Genomic DNA, 17,842 nt, shown 5'->3' with positions numbered 1-17,842 from the left:
TTCTTGTATGTCTATGGGTATCTCTTTTTTTAGGTTAGGGAAGTTTTCTTCTATGATTTTGTTGAAGATATTTACTGGTCCTTTGAGCTGGGAGTCTTCACTCTCTTCTATACCTATTATCCTTAGGTTTGATCTCCTCATTGAGTCCTGGATTTCCTGTATGTTTTGGACCAGTAGCTTTTTCTGCTTTACATTATCTTTGACAGTTGAATCGATGATTTCTATGGAATCTTCTGCTCCTGAGATTCTCTCTTCCATCTCTTGTATTCTGTTGGTGAAGCTTGTATCTACAGCTCCTTGTCTCTTCTTTTTTCTATATCCAGTGTTGTTTCCATGTGTTCTTTCTTGATTGCTTCTATTTCCATTTTTAATTCCTTCAACTGTTTGATTGTGTTTTCCTGGAATTCTTTCAGGGATTTTTGCGATTCCTCTCTGTAGGCTTTTACTTGTTTATTAATGTTTTCCTGTGCTTCCCTAAGTGTGTTCATGTCTTTCTTGAAGTCCTCCAGCATCATGATCAAATATGATTTTGAAACTAGATCTTGCTTTTCTGGTGTGTTTGGATATTCCATGTTTGTTTTGGTGGGAGAATTGGGCTCCGATGATGGCATGTAGTCTTGGTTTCTGTTGCTTGGGTTCCTGCGCTTGCCTCTCGCCATCAGATTATCTCTAGTGTTACTTTGTTCTGCTGTTTCTGTCAGTGGCTAGACTGTCCTATAAGCCTGTGTGTCAGGAGTGCTGTAGACCTGTTTTCCTTTCTTTCAGTCAGTTATGGGGACAGAGTGTTCTGCTTTCGGGCGTGTAGTTTTTCCTCTCTACAGGTCTTCAGCTGTTCCTGTGGGCCTGTGTCTTGAGGTCACCAGGCAGCTTTCTTGCAGCAGAAAATTTGGTCTTACCTGTGGTCCCGAGGCTCAGGTTTGCTCCTGGGGTGCTGCCCAGGGGCTCTCTGCAGGGGCAGCAACCAGGAAGACCTGTGCCGCCCCTTCCGGGAGCTTCAGTGCACCAGGGTTTCAGATGGTCTTTGGCTTTTTCCTCTGGCGTCCGAGATGTGTGTGCAGGGAGCAGTCTCTTCTGGTTTCCCAGGCTTGTCCGCCTCTCTGAAGGTTTAGCTCTCCCTCCCACGGGATTTGGGTGCAGAGAACTGTTTATCCGGTCTGTTTCCTTCAGGGTCCGGCGGGGTCCTGCCGCTCCTGGGCCCTCCCCCACGGGAGCCCAGAGGCCTTATACAGTTTCCTCTTGGGCCAGGGATGTGGGCAGGGGTGAGCAGTGTTGGTGGTCTCTTCCGCTCTGCAGCCTCAGGAGTGCCCACCTGACCAGGCAGTTGGGTCTCTCTCTCACCGGGTCTGGGAGCAGAGAGCTGCTGCGGGCCGGGATCCGCGGGTGGGGGACTTCCGGTAAACACAGAACGTGCTGGGTCCTAGAGAAATTCTGCTTCCATGTGTCCCAAGCTCACCAGGCAGCTTTCTTGCAGCAGAAAATTTGGTCTTACCTGTAGTCCCGAGGCTCAGGTTTGCTCGTGGGGTGCTGCCCAGGGGCTCTCTGCAGCGGCAGCAACCAGGAAGACCTGTGCAGCCCCTTCCAGGAGCTTCAGTGCACCAGGGTTCCAGATGGTCTTTGGCTTTTTCCTCTGGCGTCCGAGATGTGTGTGCAGGGAGCAGTCTCTTCTGGTTTCCCAGGCTTGTCCGCCTCTCTGAAGGTTTAGCTCTCCCTCCCAAGGGATTTGGGTGCAGAGAACTGTTTATCCGGTCTGTTTCCTTCAGGGTCCGGCGGGGTCCTCTGTATTCTAATTTCTAAAGACTTTTCATCTACAATATGCTATCCATTGTAATTTTATATTCACTCATTCAAGTGTAAAACAAATTATTTACTTATAAGTAAAGTAAGTATGTAATACTTTGATTATCTCTTTTATATTTGAGGTTATAATATAATTCTATTTTCTCTCCTTCCCTTTCCACACTCTGAATACTCACATATATGCAAATATTGCTCTGTTTCAATTTGATTTTGTTACATGCATATATGTACATACACATATATTCTAAAATACATAAGTACAAAGTTCTCTGTCTATATCATATTATTGGTATATGCATTTTCAGGCCTAGTCATTTGGTATTGGAGAGCCGATTGGAAAGCTTTTTTAATAAAGCAAGTGTAAGTTTCAAGACTGATCCTAATGATTCACTCCTTTCAGCTGTATTCTATGTGTCAAAGATCCTACAACCTTTACATTATCGTATCCAGCTGGGAACTCAGTGTTCATACACAGGAGCTTGTATGCAGCATTTCCTAAACACTAAATACATAACTAACACACAATGTAGAAATCAGATGTTTGAATGTACATCTCAAAGAAAACTAGGAACACATACATTTGAAGATAAATGTTTGCAATAAATATTTTAACTAGAAAAGAACCTAGATATTCTAGGATAAGGAAACTATACAACATGTGTAGTTTTCCAATAATATGGAGCATTATTTAGCAATAAAGCAGCTCTTTTATTACAAATATCATCCTGGCATAAACAGATAAATTATGCTGAGTAAAAGGCATAATTTTGAAAAGTGATATATTGTTTTTCCATTCATTCTAACTATTTAAATAAGTAAACCACAGGAATCCATAACTTTAATTTTCCAGGGCTATAGACATGGTGGTTATGTCTGTGGTTGTGCAAAACATCTGTGTTTGCATTCAGTATGTTGTAGCCTAATTTAAATATGGCCAGATAGTTTTTGAAGACACTGTTCAATGACAAATTAGACAACAGGAGCAAGAGGTGTTGTTATATCACTCATCATAACACCATACGAATCTACAATAATTTTAACATACAGAGTGAGACATTTCCAAAGGTGGATGTATGACTGATTTTTCTAACTCCCTGGAACCATACCCCTGTCCAAGAATGAATCCTTGGAAGCACAAGTTCGATTCCATCTGTGTGTCCAGACTCTGTAGTGTGATAAGTAATGACTGTACTCTCGCTTTAGAAAGATACCCGGTTCCCGAAGTGCCAGGGATACAAATGTCAGGGAGAGGATATAATACATCTTTTCTTGTGGTTTAGTGTTCCTCATATACTCTGAGTTTACTTATTTTAAATTGTTGGGTCATGATCACGATGATGTATTATATCAACTAAAACAAAAATGCACACATTAAAACAATAAATATTTCAATGTATAGTTTTATTAATCAAAAGACATATTTCTTGTGTTTATTTTTCTTCCAATGAAGTGGAACATTTTCTCTGTAGTTTACCACAAACTCACTATATTACCCAGTGAAAGAGTGGTCCACATGAGATTGAACTTAATTATATTTTTAATATTTGAAACATTTGCATCATATTTTATTTACTAATATTTGTATAAACCATACTCACAGTACCAAATTTCAAAAATATTAGTACACAATGCACCAATTCTCCCTCACTTCCCCCACTTCCTAGATGTACCCTGACGCCACAAAATCACTCATTTGTTATATATCACTCAAACCTATTTTTCACCTTGGCTGTGCAGATCATCCTACACAGTACTTTGAGTACCAATTCATTGACCTGCCAAGTCTTCGGTTTCTTTTCTTTCACCCAGCACCTCTCAGTACCATCTATGCTTTGGGGTTTCTGCTAATGTCCCTCCTCATTTAACTGCCTTTGCATATCAAATGTGACGACTGTTCCATAATATCAGTGAGGTCTCATACTTCATTTTCCCCAGCAGTAGCTTACATTCCCACGGTAGACAGGGTCTAAATCCTAATAAGGTCTTTCTCATGAGGGCCTTGGCTCCGTGCCCATTGCTCTCCCCGGAAACCTTGGAGTCTCCTGTTTTCTACTTAGCATCCCACAGACACTGCTGCTAGTGGCTGAGATGCTCTCGCCTCAGTCTTCTGTAAATTAGCTTCCTCTGACTTTCAGAACTCATCCAAATATGCCACCTTTACAGAGACCTACACACATCCTGTCTGTCATATGCTTCTACATACTCTAGCTTATGCTACAGAATATTTTACTTAGAGCTTTATTTATAGAATGCCCTCCTTTCAAATAGCTTCATTTATGTACTGATTAAACTTTAAATCTAAATCCTTTCTCAATTATGCAGGTTCGGTTGAGACCAAGACAAGAATTCCTTATGTCCTGATGATCGCATGATTTCTTTTCTCAGTTCCTGAAGCATGGAGGTATAAATAAAGATGTGTGTTTTACATGTAAACTAATGCATTTTTTCACCAAAAATTATATTTTAATTCAGAAAGTTGCCTCAAAAATGATTTTGTCAAGTTACCGCATCTTTATAATAATTTTCCTTCTTTCACTCTTCCCCCATTTAATTTTTCAGCCTCATCCCCAGCTTTGCAAAAGAATACCCATGACAGCTTTTCCTATTGCCACAAGAACTAGTCTGTGGCTTCCGTAAATCTTCCCTTTTCAATGCTTCCCACCCTCAATTTTTTCCCAGCCTCAATCCAACAGGTACTCCCAGCTAATGCACAGTTCCCTCCTCCTATGAGTTCATATAGGCTGCCTACAGACCATCTCTTCTCTAAATTCAATCCCCTAGTTTCCCTAAATTCAATCCCCTAGTCTCGTGCCCAGCTCAGCAGCATGGCATCCTTGGTAGCCTTCCTGGTACCCCTGCTCCCATCTTTTGTGACTGTTGTGGCTCTTTCATTTCTAACCTTTTATCCCTACTTGTTACTTTGTCCCACACACCAACCCCAGCAGGCACTCCATACTAACCCAAGAGCTGCAACTTCCAGGGCAACAAATATGCTGAAGGTTTGCCCAAACTTCTCCTACTGATCCTGAGACTCAATCGTTCCCATCTTGGTAGCAGAAAAACTGTTCTGGTCTTCCTTTCTTCTCTGACCCCATCACCAAGGGATCCCAAAGACTCCCTCCAAAATTACCTTTCCAAACTTATCCCAGTAACCTATACCATTAGGCATTTCCCTTGGACAAGCTAGCTGACAAAGCCAGGAAAACAGGCAATTTACTACCATCACGCTCCACAAAATTCCAGTGAGAAAACAAAATAAAGAAGTGGTTAGCTGCATCTTGACTGCTGAGCACTATTTCTTGGCCCATGGCTGTGCCTGCGTTTCCTTATGCCTGCTGGCACCAAGGATAAACAGGTGAGACATCTTCCCTTCAATCGCCTACTGGCCTGGTTACCCTGGGGCACACCCAGGAGCAGTGAGGTGCACCCTGTACCCTGAGGTCCATTTCCCGGCCCACAGACCTGTCTGCATTCCCAACAACCAGATAGAATTCTGTTCCAGGACCCTTGCCTTCCAGGTCTTCTAAGGCACACCCAGAAGCAGCAGCAGCAACAACAACAACAACAATAACAACAACAACAACAACAACCATAGTAAATTGTGCCCTGTCCCCTGCAATCAATCTATTTCTAACCCATAATTCTGACTGCATTCCCTGAAGACTGCTGGTACCAAGAACATCCAGATTTAGATCGTTCTCCAGTCTGCTACCACCTAGTCCTTCTGGGCCATTTCCAGCAGATATGAGCTATGCCCTATCCCCCATGCTCCATTGCCCACCCAACATCCCTGCCTGTTTTCCTGGATGCCTGCAGGCATCAGAGAGTACCAGGTAAAGGCCCTCACACCAATCTGCTACCAGCCAAGTCCTTCTAAAGTTCACCAAACAGTGGTAAACTGCACCTGCTCCCATTGATTCTGGTTGTTTTTTTTTACCCTATAACTTTGCCTGCATTTCAGGCTGCCTGCCAGTACCACCAGGAACAACCATATAGGTAAAGGCTAGTGCAAAAACACAATCAACCAGAGCCTACCTATCCTACCTTAGCAAGCTCTAGACATCCTAACCCAACCAAAGTCCAAGAAAATGGCGTTCAATCCAATCTTATAAAAATAGTAAAGTCTTGGATCAGTAGCTTTTTCCGTTTTACATTATCTTTGACCGTTGTGTCAATGATTTCTATGGAATCTTCTGCTCCTGAGATTCTCTCCTCTTGTATTCTGTTGGTGATGCTTGTATCTATGGCTCCTTGTCTCTTCCTTTGGTTTTCTATATCCAGGGTTGTTTCCCTGTGTTTTTTTTATTTCTTCTATTTTCATTTTTAATTCCTTCACCTGTTTGAACGTGATTGTTGGGGGGAGGGTGATAATGGGGAGAGGATGGGGAGGGAAAGCCTATATAGAAGGGGAGGGTTAGGGGTTAGGGGTATGTTGGTCCGGAAACCGGAAAGGGGAATAACAATCGAAATGTATATAAGAAATACTCAAGTTAATAAAGATAAAAAAATAGTAAAGTCATTTAAAGAGGAAATGAATAAGTTATTTCAAGGAATATGGAAATTACAATCAGACAGGTGAAGGAAATGCATAAAACTTGTCAGGAACTGAAAACAGAAATAGAAGCAATAAACATAACATAAACTGGGGGAATCCTTGTAGGTAAGAGAACAGGTTCCAGACACAGGCATCACCAACAGAATACAAGAAACAGAAGAGAAAAAGCTCAGGAATAGAAATTGATATGTTGGTCAAAGAGAATGTTAAATCTAAAACATTCCTGACACCAAATGTTGAGGAAATCTGGTATCCTGTGAAAAGACCAAACCTAAGAATAATAAAACAGAAGAGAGAGAAGATTTCCAGGTCCAAGGCCCAGAAAATATTTTCAAACAAACGTATAGAAAAAATTTCTCCAACCTAAAAAATGGAATGACTATGAACATACAAAACGCTTACAGATCAACAAATAGATTGGGCCAGAAAAGAAAACTCTACAGCCATATATTAGTCAAAACACTAAATGCACAGTACAAAGTAAGAATAGTAGGCCCAGTAACAAAAAGCCAGACCTATCCGAATTACACTCAAATTCTCAACAGAAACTAAAAGCCAGAAAGGCCCGGGCAGTCTGTAACAGAAGATAGATGTCAGCCCAGATTATTATACCCAGCAAAACTTTCAATCATAATAGATATTTCAAAACAAAATCAAGTTCTGTTCACAAACCAAGCCTAAAGGAAGACACTAAAAGGAAAACTGAATCCTAGAAGGGTAATTACACCCAAGAAAACACAGGAAATAAATAACTCCACACCAGGAAAACAAAGAGAAGGGAAACACACACATACATGCATGCACACAAGTACACACAAGCACACTACCAACATAAACATTAAAATTAGAGAAATTAAAAATATTGGACATTAGTATCACTTCACATCATTGGCCTTAATTTCTCAATAAAAGACACGGACTAACAGAATTGATGAGAAAACAGTATCCATCACTTTGCTACACACAAGAAACACACGTCAGGAAAATAGAAATTACCTCAGAGTTAAGGGCTGAAAAAAAAGTTCCCAAGCATACAGACACAAGAAGCAAGGTGGAGTAACCATTATAGTATCTAATAAAAGACTATCAACCAAAATTAATCAAAGGAAATGGGGAAGTATATTCATACTCATCAATGAAATGATCCATCAATGTGACTTCTCAATTCTAAATATCTATGTGCCAAATGTGTAGGCACCCACATTCGTAAAAAAAAATATTACTAAATCTTAAATCACACTTCAAAACCCATACATTAATAGTGGGAGAGTTCAGCACTCCACTTTCATCAATAGACATGTTATAAAAACAGAAACTGAACAACAAAATAATGAAGCTATCAGTTATTATGAATTAAGTAGACCTAATAGATATCTGCAAACCATTTCACCCAAACATAGAAAAGTATATCTTCTTCTCAGCACCTCAAGAACCTTCTCTAAAACCAACCACATATTTGATCACAAAATAAGACTCAATATATTTAAAAAACATAAATTAACTCCTTTTATCTTAGAAGACCACCATGGATGAAAGCCAGACGTCATCAACAACACAAACCATACAATCTCAGGGATAGCAAACAACTCTTTCCTCACTGACCACTGGGATCAGAGATGAAATAAAGAAAGAAGTAAAGAACTGTCTAAATTTCAATGAAAATTAAAAAACCAATATATGGAAACTTATGGGACACAATGAAAACTATGCCAAGATGAACAATTATAACACTAAGTGCCTTTGTAAAGAAATAGAAATAGGATAGATCTCATATTATCAATTTAACAGCACACCTGAAAGCTATAGACAGAAGTAAGAAAATACACCCATGAGGAGTAGAAAGAAAAAAATAATCAAACTCAGGGCTGAAATCGATGAATTAGAAACAAAGAGAACAATACAAAAGAAATCAACAAAACCAAGAGCTCGTACATTGAGAAAATCAAGAAGATATAAAACCTCTTAGCCACATTAGCTAAAAGGTAGAGAGACAATATCCAAGTTAACAAAACCCTAAAAATCAGAAATGAAAATGGAAACATAACAACAGATAACAAGGAAATCCAAAGAATTATTAGATATCAATTGAAAAAAATGTACTTTACAAAATTGGAAAATCTAAAAGAACAAGTCGCTTTTATTGATAGACACTACGTATCAAAGTTAAATAAAGATCAGGTAAAAAAAATCTCCTAACCAAAAAAGAAAATCCCAGGAGCAGAGGGTTTCAGAGAAGAATTCTATCTGACTTTCAAAGAAGAGCTAACACCAATACTCCTTAAATGATTGCAGAAAACAGAAATGGAAGAAACATTCCCAAACTCATTCTAGGAGTGCACAGGCAGCCAGATACATAACAAACATACTCAATAAAGGAATAATTTTAATCTAATTTCTTCTTGTGAACATTGATGCAAAAATACTCAGTGAAATACTTGCAAAATGAATCCAAGAACACAGCCAAAACATCCATCACAATCAAGTAGGCCCTATCCCAGAGATGCAGGAATGGGTCAATATAAAAATAAAAAACCATCAATGCAATCCACCATATAAACAAATTAACAGAAACAAACCACATGATTATCTCATGAGATAGTGTAAAAGCCTTTGACAAATCTACCACCCCTTGATGTTAAAAGTCTTGAAGAGATGAAGCATAAAAGGCCCATACCTAAACACAATAAAGGAAATACACAGCAAGCTCATAGAACACTAAATTAAATGGAGAGAAACTTAAAGTAATACAATTAAAACCAGGGACAAGAAAACACTGCTCAATCTCTCTGTATCTGTTAAATACAGTATTTGAAGTTTTTGCTAGAGATCAATTAAGGGAGATCAAAATATAGCTATTCACAGATGATAAAATAATATACATAGGTGACACCAAAAATTTTACCAGAGAACTCCTACAACTGGAAAACACTTTCGGGATAGTGGCTGAATACAAAATTAACTTTTAAAATAGTGAATAATCTCCCTATATACAAATGATATATGTGCTGAGAAACAATAAAAAACTTAATAAAAAACAATAAAAAACAAAAGGAAACCACACCTTTCACAAGAGTCACAAATAATATAAAATAGCCTGGGTTTTTTGTTATTCCAGATGAATTTGTAAATTGTTCTGTCTAACTCTTTGAAGAATTGGATTGGTATTTTGATGGGGATTGCATTGAATCTGTAGATCGCTTTTGGTAAAATGGCATTTTACTATATTAATCCTGCCAATCCATGAGCATGGGAGATCTTTCCATCTTCTGAGGTCTTCTTCAATTTCTTTCCTCAGTGTCTTGAAGTTCTTATTGTACAGATCTTTTACTTGCTTGGTTAATGTCACACCGAGGTACTTTATATTATTTGGGTCTATTATGAAGGGTGTCGTTCCCCTAATTTCTTTCTCGGCTTGTTTCTCTTTTGTGTAGAGGAAGGCTACTGATTTATTTGAGTTAATTTTATACCCAGCCACTTTGCTGAAGTTGTTTATCAGCTTTAGTAGTTCTCTGGTGGAACTTTTGGGATCACTTAAATATACTATCATATCATCTGCAAATAGTGATATTTTGACCTCTTCTTTTCCGATCTGTATCCCCTTGATCTCCTTTTGTTGTCTGATTGCTCTGGCTAGAACTTCAAGAACTATATTGAATAAGTAGGGAGAGAGTGGGCAGCCTTGTCTAGTCCCTGATTTTAGTGGGATTGCTTCAAGTTTCTCTCCATTTAGTTTAATGTTAGCAACTGGTTTGCTGTATATGGCTTTTACTATGTTTAGGTATGGGCTTTGCATTCCTATTCTTTCCAGGACTTTTATCATATCCTTAACAATAAAAGGACTTCAGGGGGAATCACTATCCCTGAACTCAAGCAGTATTACAGAGCAATAGTGATAAAAACTGCATGGTATTGGTACAGAGACAGACAGATAGACCAATGGACCAGAATTGAAGACCCAGAAATGAACCCACACACCTATGGGCACTTGATTTTTGACAAAGGAGCCAAAACCATCCAATGGAAAAAAGATAGCATTTTCAGCAAATGGTGCTGGTTCAACTGGAGGGCAACATGTAGAAGAATGCAGATCGATCCATCGTTATCACCCTGTACAAAGCTTAAGTCCAAGTGGATCAAGGACCTCCACATCAAACCAGATACACTCAAACTAATAGAAGAAAAACTAGAGCAGCATCTCGAACACATGGGCACTGGAAAAAATTTCCTGAACAAAACACCAATGGCTTATGCTCTAAGATCAAGAATCGACAAATGGGATCTCATAAAACTACAAAGCTTCTGTAAGGCAAAAGACACTGTGGTTAGGACAAAACGGCAACCAACAGATTGGGGAAAGATCTTTACCAATCCTACAACAGATAGAGGCCTTATATCCAAAATATACAAAGAACTCAAGAAGTTAGACTGCAGGGAGATAAATAACCCTATTAAAAAATGGGGTTCAGAGCTAAATAAAGAATTCACAGCTGAGGAATGCCGAATGGCTGAGAAACACCTAAGGAAATATTCAACATCTTTAGCCATAAGGGAAATGCAAATCAAAACAACCCTGAGATTTCACCACAAACCACTGAGAATGGCTAAGATCAAAAACTCAGGGGACAGCAAATGCTGGTGAGGATGTGGAGAAAGAGGAACACCCCTCCATTGTTGGTGGGATTGCAGACTGGTACAACCATTCTGGAAATCAGTCTGGAGGTTCCTCAGAAAATTGGACATTGAACTGCCTGAGGATCCAGCTATACTTCTCTTGGGCATATACCCAAAAGATGCCCCAACATATAAAAAAGACACGTGCTCCACTATGTGCATCGCAGCCTTATTTATAATAGCCAGAAGCTGGAAAGAACCCAGATGCCCTTCAACAGAGGAATGGATACAGAAAATGTGGTACATCTACACAATGGAATATTACTCAGCTATCAAAAAATTACTTTATGAAATTCGTAGGCAAATGGTTGGAACTGGAAAATATCATCCTGAGTGAAGTAACCCAATCACAGAGAAACACACATGGTATTCACTCATTGATAAGTGGCTATTAGCCCAAATGCTTGAATTACCCTAGATGCCTAGAACACATGAAACTCAAGACAGATGATCAAAATGTGAATGCTTCACTCCTTCTTTAAAAGGGGAACAAGAATACCCTTGGCAGGGAAGAGAGAGGCAAAGATTAAAACAGAGACTGAAGGAACACCCATTCAGAGCCTGCCCCACATGTGGCCCATACATATACAGCCACCCAATTAGACAAGATGGATGAAGCAAAGAAGTGCAGGCAGACAGGAACCGCATGTAGATCTCTCCTGAGAGACACAGCAAGAATACAACAAATATAGAGGCGAATGCCAGCAGCAAATCACTGAACTGAGAACAGGACCCCCGTTGAAGGAATCAGAGAAAGAACTGCAAGAGCTTGAAGGGGCTCGAGACCCCATATGAACAATGCCAAGCAACCAGAGCTTCCAGGGACTAAGCCACCACCTAAAGACTATACATGGACTGACCCTGGACTCTGACCTCATAGGTAGCATTGAATATCCTAGTAAGATCATCAGGGTAAGGGGAAGCCCTGGGTCCTGCTAAGACTGAACGTGATTGTTGGGGGAAGGGTGGCAATGGGGGGAGTATTGGGAGGGGAACACCCATAAGGAAGGGGAGGGATGGGGAGGGATTAGGGGGATGTTGGCCTGTAAACCGGGAAAGGGAATAACACTTGAAATGTAAATAAGAAATACTCAAGTTAAAAAAAAAATAAAAAAAAATAGTCCGGTTTAAATCTAACCAAGCAAGTGAAAGAGCAATATGATAAGAACTTCAATTCTGTAAAGAAAGAAATTGAGGAGGACAGCAAAAGGAGAAAAGACCTCCCAAACTCATTAATCAGTAGGATTAATATAGTAAAAATGGCCATCCTGCAAAAAGCAATCTACAGATTTAATGCAATTCCAATCAAAATTCCAATACAATTCTTTACAGACCTTGAAAGAATAATAATCAACTTCTTTAAAAAAATAACAAAATATGTAGGATAGTTAAAGCATTCCTGTACCATAACAGAGCTTCAGGAGGTATTGTCATGCCTGATTTCAGGCTGTACTACAAAGAAATAGTAATTAAATACCAAATAGTATTAGTATAAAAAAGCCAGATTCACAAGTGGAGTTTAATCAAAGACATGGAAATAAATCCACACACCTACAGATATTTGACTTTTACAAAAAATACAAAACTATAAAATAGCAAAAAGAAACATCTCTTTGACAAATTTTGCTAGTCTTATTGGATTACACATGTATAAGAATGCAAATAGATTCATATTTATGACCCTGCACAAAACTAAAGTCCATCTTGATCAAAGACCTCAACATAAAACTGGATATACTGTATCTGATTGAAGAGAAATAGAGGAATAGCACAGGAGAAATTTTGCTGAACAGAACACCAACAGCTCAGGTACTAAGATCAACAATTAATAAATGAGACCTCATGAATCTGAAAAGCTTCTATTAGGCAAAGGATATAGTATGAAAAAAATGCAACCTACATAATGAAAAAAATCTTCATCAGCCCTACATCCAACAGAACTCAAGAAATTAGACACCACCAGTGATACTCTGCTATGCTTGTAGACTGTACGCTAACATAACTCTCCTCTGAGAGGCTTTACCCAGCAGCTGATAGGAACAGATGCAGTGACCCACATCCAAATATCAGGAGGAGCTCAGGGAATCTTATGGAAGAGTCGGGAAAAGGATTGTCTGAGCTGGAGGGTAAAGAAAACCACAAGAAAACCTCCAGAGTAAACTAACTGAGCCCATAGTAGCTCACAGAGACTGAAACTCAAACAAAAAAGCAAGCATAGAATGAAACAAAGCCCTCTATGTATATGCACCAGATATTCCTCTTGGTCTTCATATTGGATCCCCCATCAACTCAAACTTAGGTTGGCTTTTGCTCTGTTTCCTGCCTTTCTCCTAACTTGGATGTTTTGTCTAGCCTCAATAGATGTGCTTAATCCTACTATAATTGATATATCAAGGTAGGTTGATATCCATAAGAAATTTCCCCTCCTTTGAGGAGAAAGAGAGTGGGGTGGAGGAGGAGACTTAAAAGGAAAAGACTTGGAGAAAGAGAAGTGAGTGGAAGCTGTGATTGAGATAGAAAGTAAATTTTTATAAAAAAATACTTAAAATATAAAAGATAACAAAAAAAAAAACCCAGAAACCAAGAAACAAAACACCTAACCAACAAAGGCAATCCAGAAATCAGCATCTAGACCTATAATCATCCCAAACCCAGATGATTAGAGCCCAATGTAAAAATACAATAATTGCATATGGGGTAAAATATCTCTAACAGAGCCATGTTATTCTATCATAGTAGGCCCTGAATATTCCAACACAGCTGAAGCACAAGAAAACAACCTTAAAACTACCTAAATGAAGATGATAGAGCTTCTTAGAGAGGAAATTAATAAATCTATTAAGGAAAATACAAATAAAAACTGGAGCAAATGAATACATACTTTTAATGAAATCCAAGAAAACACAAACAAATTTGAAAGGAATGAATAAAATTGTGCAAGACCTGAACATGGACATGCAATCGATAAAAAAAAATGTAAACGGAATTCTGGAAATCAAAACTTTTTAAATTGTAACAGAAATTGCAGAGAAAAGCTTTACCAAAAGAATACGAGAGAAGTAAGAGAGACATTCAGGATTGAAGGTATGATAGAAAAAATGAATACATTAGCCAAAGAAAATGTTAAATCTAAAATACTCTTGTCATAAAACAACCAGGACATCTTTGACACTATGAAAAGGCAACACCTAAAATTAATGAGAATAGAAAGAGAAAATGCCAGATTGAAGATCAAAAAAATATTTTTAACAATATCACAGAAGAAAAACTTTCTAACATAAAGAAGTAGATGCTTATAAAAGTTCGTCAACTATACAGAATACCAAATATATTGGACCAGAAGAGAAAATCCCCTTCTCATGTACTAGTCAAAATACTAAACATACAGTATAAAGAAAGAATATTAAAATTTGCTAAGGAAATTGTCTAAGTAACAAATAATGGCAGCCAGACCTATTACAGCTACACCTGATTTCTGAATTGAAACTGTAAAATACAGTAGTGCCTGGACAGATGACCTGCAAATTATAAGAGACCAGACTACTATACCCAGCAAAACTTACATCACCATAAGTGAAGAATAAAAAATATTGCGTGATAAAGTCAAATTTGAACAACATCTAACTACAAAGCTAGAGAAGATGCTTAAAGAAAGCTGCAACATAAGCAAGTTAACTATACCTATGAAAACACAGGAAATAAATAATTTCACACTAGGAAAAACAAAAGAAGGGAAGTACAAGTGTATACACACACACACACACACACACACACACACATGCACACACATACACACATACCAGCACCAGCACCACCACCACTACCATCACCACCAACAACATAAAAATGAATCAACCGTTGATCATTATTATTTGGTCCTTCATATCTCTCAATATCAATGGTCTCAATTCACAAATAAAAAGGTGAAGACTAGCATAATGAATGCAAGTCTATCCTTCTTCTCCATCTAAGAAACACATCTTTATCTCAGAAGAAAAGGAAGTAAACAGATATTTGAAGCAAATGGATCTAAGAGGGAAGGTGGTATAGCCATTTTGATATCCGAAAAACAGACTTCAAACTTAAACTAATCCAAAGAGATGAGAAAAAACACTACATACCTAACAAAGGAAAAACCCAAGACACATTTCAATTCTTAATATCTATATCCCAAATACAAGGGTACCAAAGTTTGTAAAAAAAAAATCATTACGACTTAATTTACATATTGATCAATACACAGTGATAGTGGGAGACTCCAATACACCATTCTTATCAACCATCAATCATATAGGCAAAGACTAAATAGAAATAGTGTAATCAACTAAGCAAGTGCATATAAACTTACAGAGACTGAAACAGCAAGGAGAACGTACACGAGTCTGCAACATGTGTGCAGTATTCACGGAGGTCAGAAGAGGATGTCAGATCATCTGGAGCTGAAGTTACAAGTGGTTGTTATTTGTCTCATGTGGGTGGTGGGAACAGAACTCAGGACCTCTGCCAGAATGGTCTTTGTTCTTTACCGCTGAGCACATCCCTAGCCCCATCTATGTGTTTTAATTAGTGATATTCAAAGTGTGTTTTGTGATTCTACATTGGGTGTTTTCTGTTGACATTAAGAGAGAACACAAATTAAATATAAATACAATACTTAGATACTCCTACAGCAAAAAGCCTTTTTCAGGAAAGACTGAAAGAACATAATATTTCATTAAAACTGATGATATTGAGTTCTTCAAATGATTATATAATATATATTAGATAGATAGATAGATAGATAGATAGATAGATAGATAGATAGATAGACAGACAGATAGACAGATATAGACAAATAAATGGATGGATATCATTATTAATAGCTCCTTTCAATGTTCTCTATATCTGGAGGTTAGGAATGGGATGAAATGAAAAGGAAGAATGAAAGGAACATGAACACCAAGGAAGAGAAGGAAGTAGAAGAGAAAGAGAGGCAAAGGGAGAGAATAGAGAAAGGAGAGAGAGGGGAAAGAGAGAGTGAGAGAGGGAGAGAGGGAGAGAAAGAGGGGGAGGGAGAGAGCACTAGCATACATGATCAGCTGGGGAATGAAGTGAAAGATAATTCCTAAACAATAAACTCTGCAGGTGTAACTTGAATAATCACTGAGCCTGTATTCATTCACTTATTCAACCACACAGAGTTAAATTGGAGTTCTCGCTGAGGCAATGTCAAGGTTTTCACAAAGTCTGACACATGAACCCTTAAATTACAGGGTTTTTAAATAAAAAATAGACAGTTACTTGAGTGACAGCTTAGATAGTTTGAAAGGACAAAAGAATAGCAAGTTACTTATTGGAGGCCTGTAGTATTCTTGCTGGGTTTATAAGCTAAAGTCATCTAACAATATATCAGAGATGCAGTAGAAGATAATGCTTGTCAAAATTCACTTAGCCAAGAGCCTGTGTAAGTTGGGCATTGATTTTTTTTATGCCCATGACAGCAAAATAAAATAGCAATGGAATGGTAGGTTAAAGAGTACAGCAAGCACTTAGCCAAAATACTAGCATATCAGACAGCTGCACTCAACCAGAAGTCTGGTTGTGTTGAGGGCCCACTAGTCAACTTGTCACGTTTTCTCTCTCTTCTCAGATACCACTGTAAAAGGGCTGCTGATAGGTAGGCTGACCTTACCATTTCTTTGAAAATAGTCTTTTAAAACTTAATACAACCCTACAGTGTTTGCTTGTGTTTGACAAAAACATGGTACACTTGATTCTAAATATGACCATTTTTGCTTAGCAGAGTCTGTTCCTTCATTTGTTTCCTTCAGGATTTGCAAGCACTGGAAAAACTAAGGGAATAGTTCTATGGAAAGCATACTTCTACTGTGTACCTTTACCCAAAGAACAGTAGTAATGGTCATAAGACATTGGAATTTTTAATAAAAAATGACACATGTGAACATCCAGTATGGTCTGTTTTGCAATAATTGCTTATTACTTATAAAACAGTTGTTTCTTTCTCAATTACATAAAGATGCTACTAATAACATGCCATGGTTACAGTAGAAGTACCTGTCACCCATCTCAGCATGACATGGTCTGCAGAGTGGAGTAGTATAACTGATTTAGTACTTTACATAAGATGAATGTTGCACCATTTTCCTGGAATAATATCAGTTCATGTTCCTTTCTCTATCCACCAGCAAAATTATCTGTCTCATTGTAAAAGACTCTGGATTTGGGAGAGTTTACCCTTTTCTTCACTAAGTGTATCCAGAGGCAGCTGACCACAAATTCATTTTGAGTGTTTTCTCTAATTTTTCTCTCTCTAGCCTGGGGCATTGCTTAGCCTGCATGTAGAGAAAAAAAAAAAAGAAACAATGGTTAGACATGGGCAGGTATTTTCACTGCTTACTGAACACACTTCAACACAAGTTAGTGACTAGATCCTTCTCCGGGATCCCAAACCTTTATTAAATTAATGCTATATTGTGATTGGGAATGTTCATAATGATAGTGTGCTCTTCCGTATTCCAAACTTCTGAGTTTTGCTATGCTTCATAAGTCATTCAATGGATCATATTTCAAAACATGGGGAATTGAGAATAACCCATTCAAAGACAGCAACGTATAAAGGATTCCTCTATAAAGTGTTTCTTTGGGGTATGCTAATACTCTTCGGACATTTTATAACCTCTCATTACACCCCCAGTTATATTATAAGACTACTTTCATTTTCCCCCTTGTTCAGGTACTACAATTGGCTTTTATCACAACACACACACACACACGCATGCATGCACGCACAAGCGCACACACACACTCATGCATGCACGC

This window comes from Rattus norvegicus, chromosome 7 (assembly GCF_036323735.1).
Source record: "Rattus norvegicus strain BN/NHsdMcwi chromosome 7, GRCr8, whole genome shotgun sequence".
NCBI classification, from domain to species: domain Eukaryota; kingdom Metazoa; phylum Chordata; class Mammalia; order Rodentia; family Muridae; genus Rattus; species Rattus norvegicus.
The sequence above is the reverse complement of the archived record's forward strand: the minus strand, read 5'-3'. Positions refer to the sequence as shown.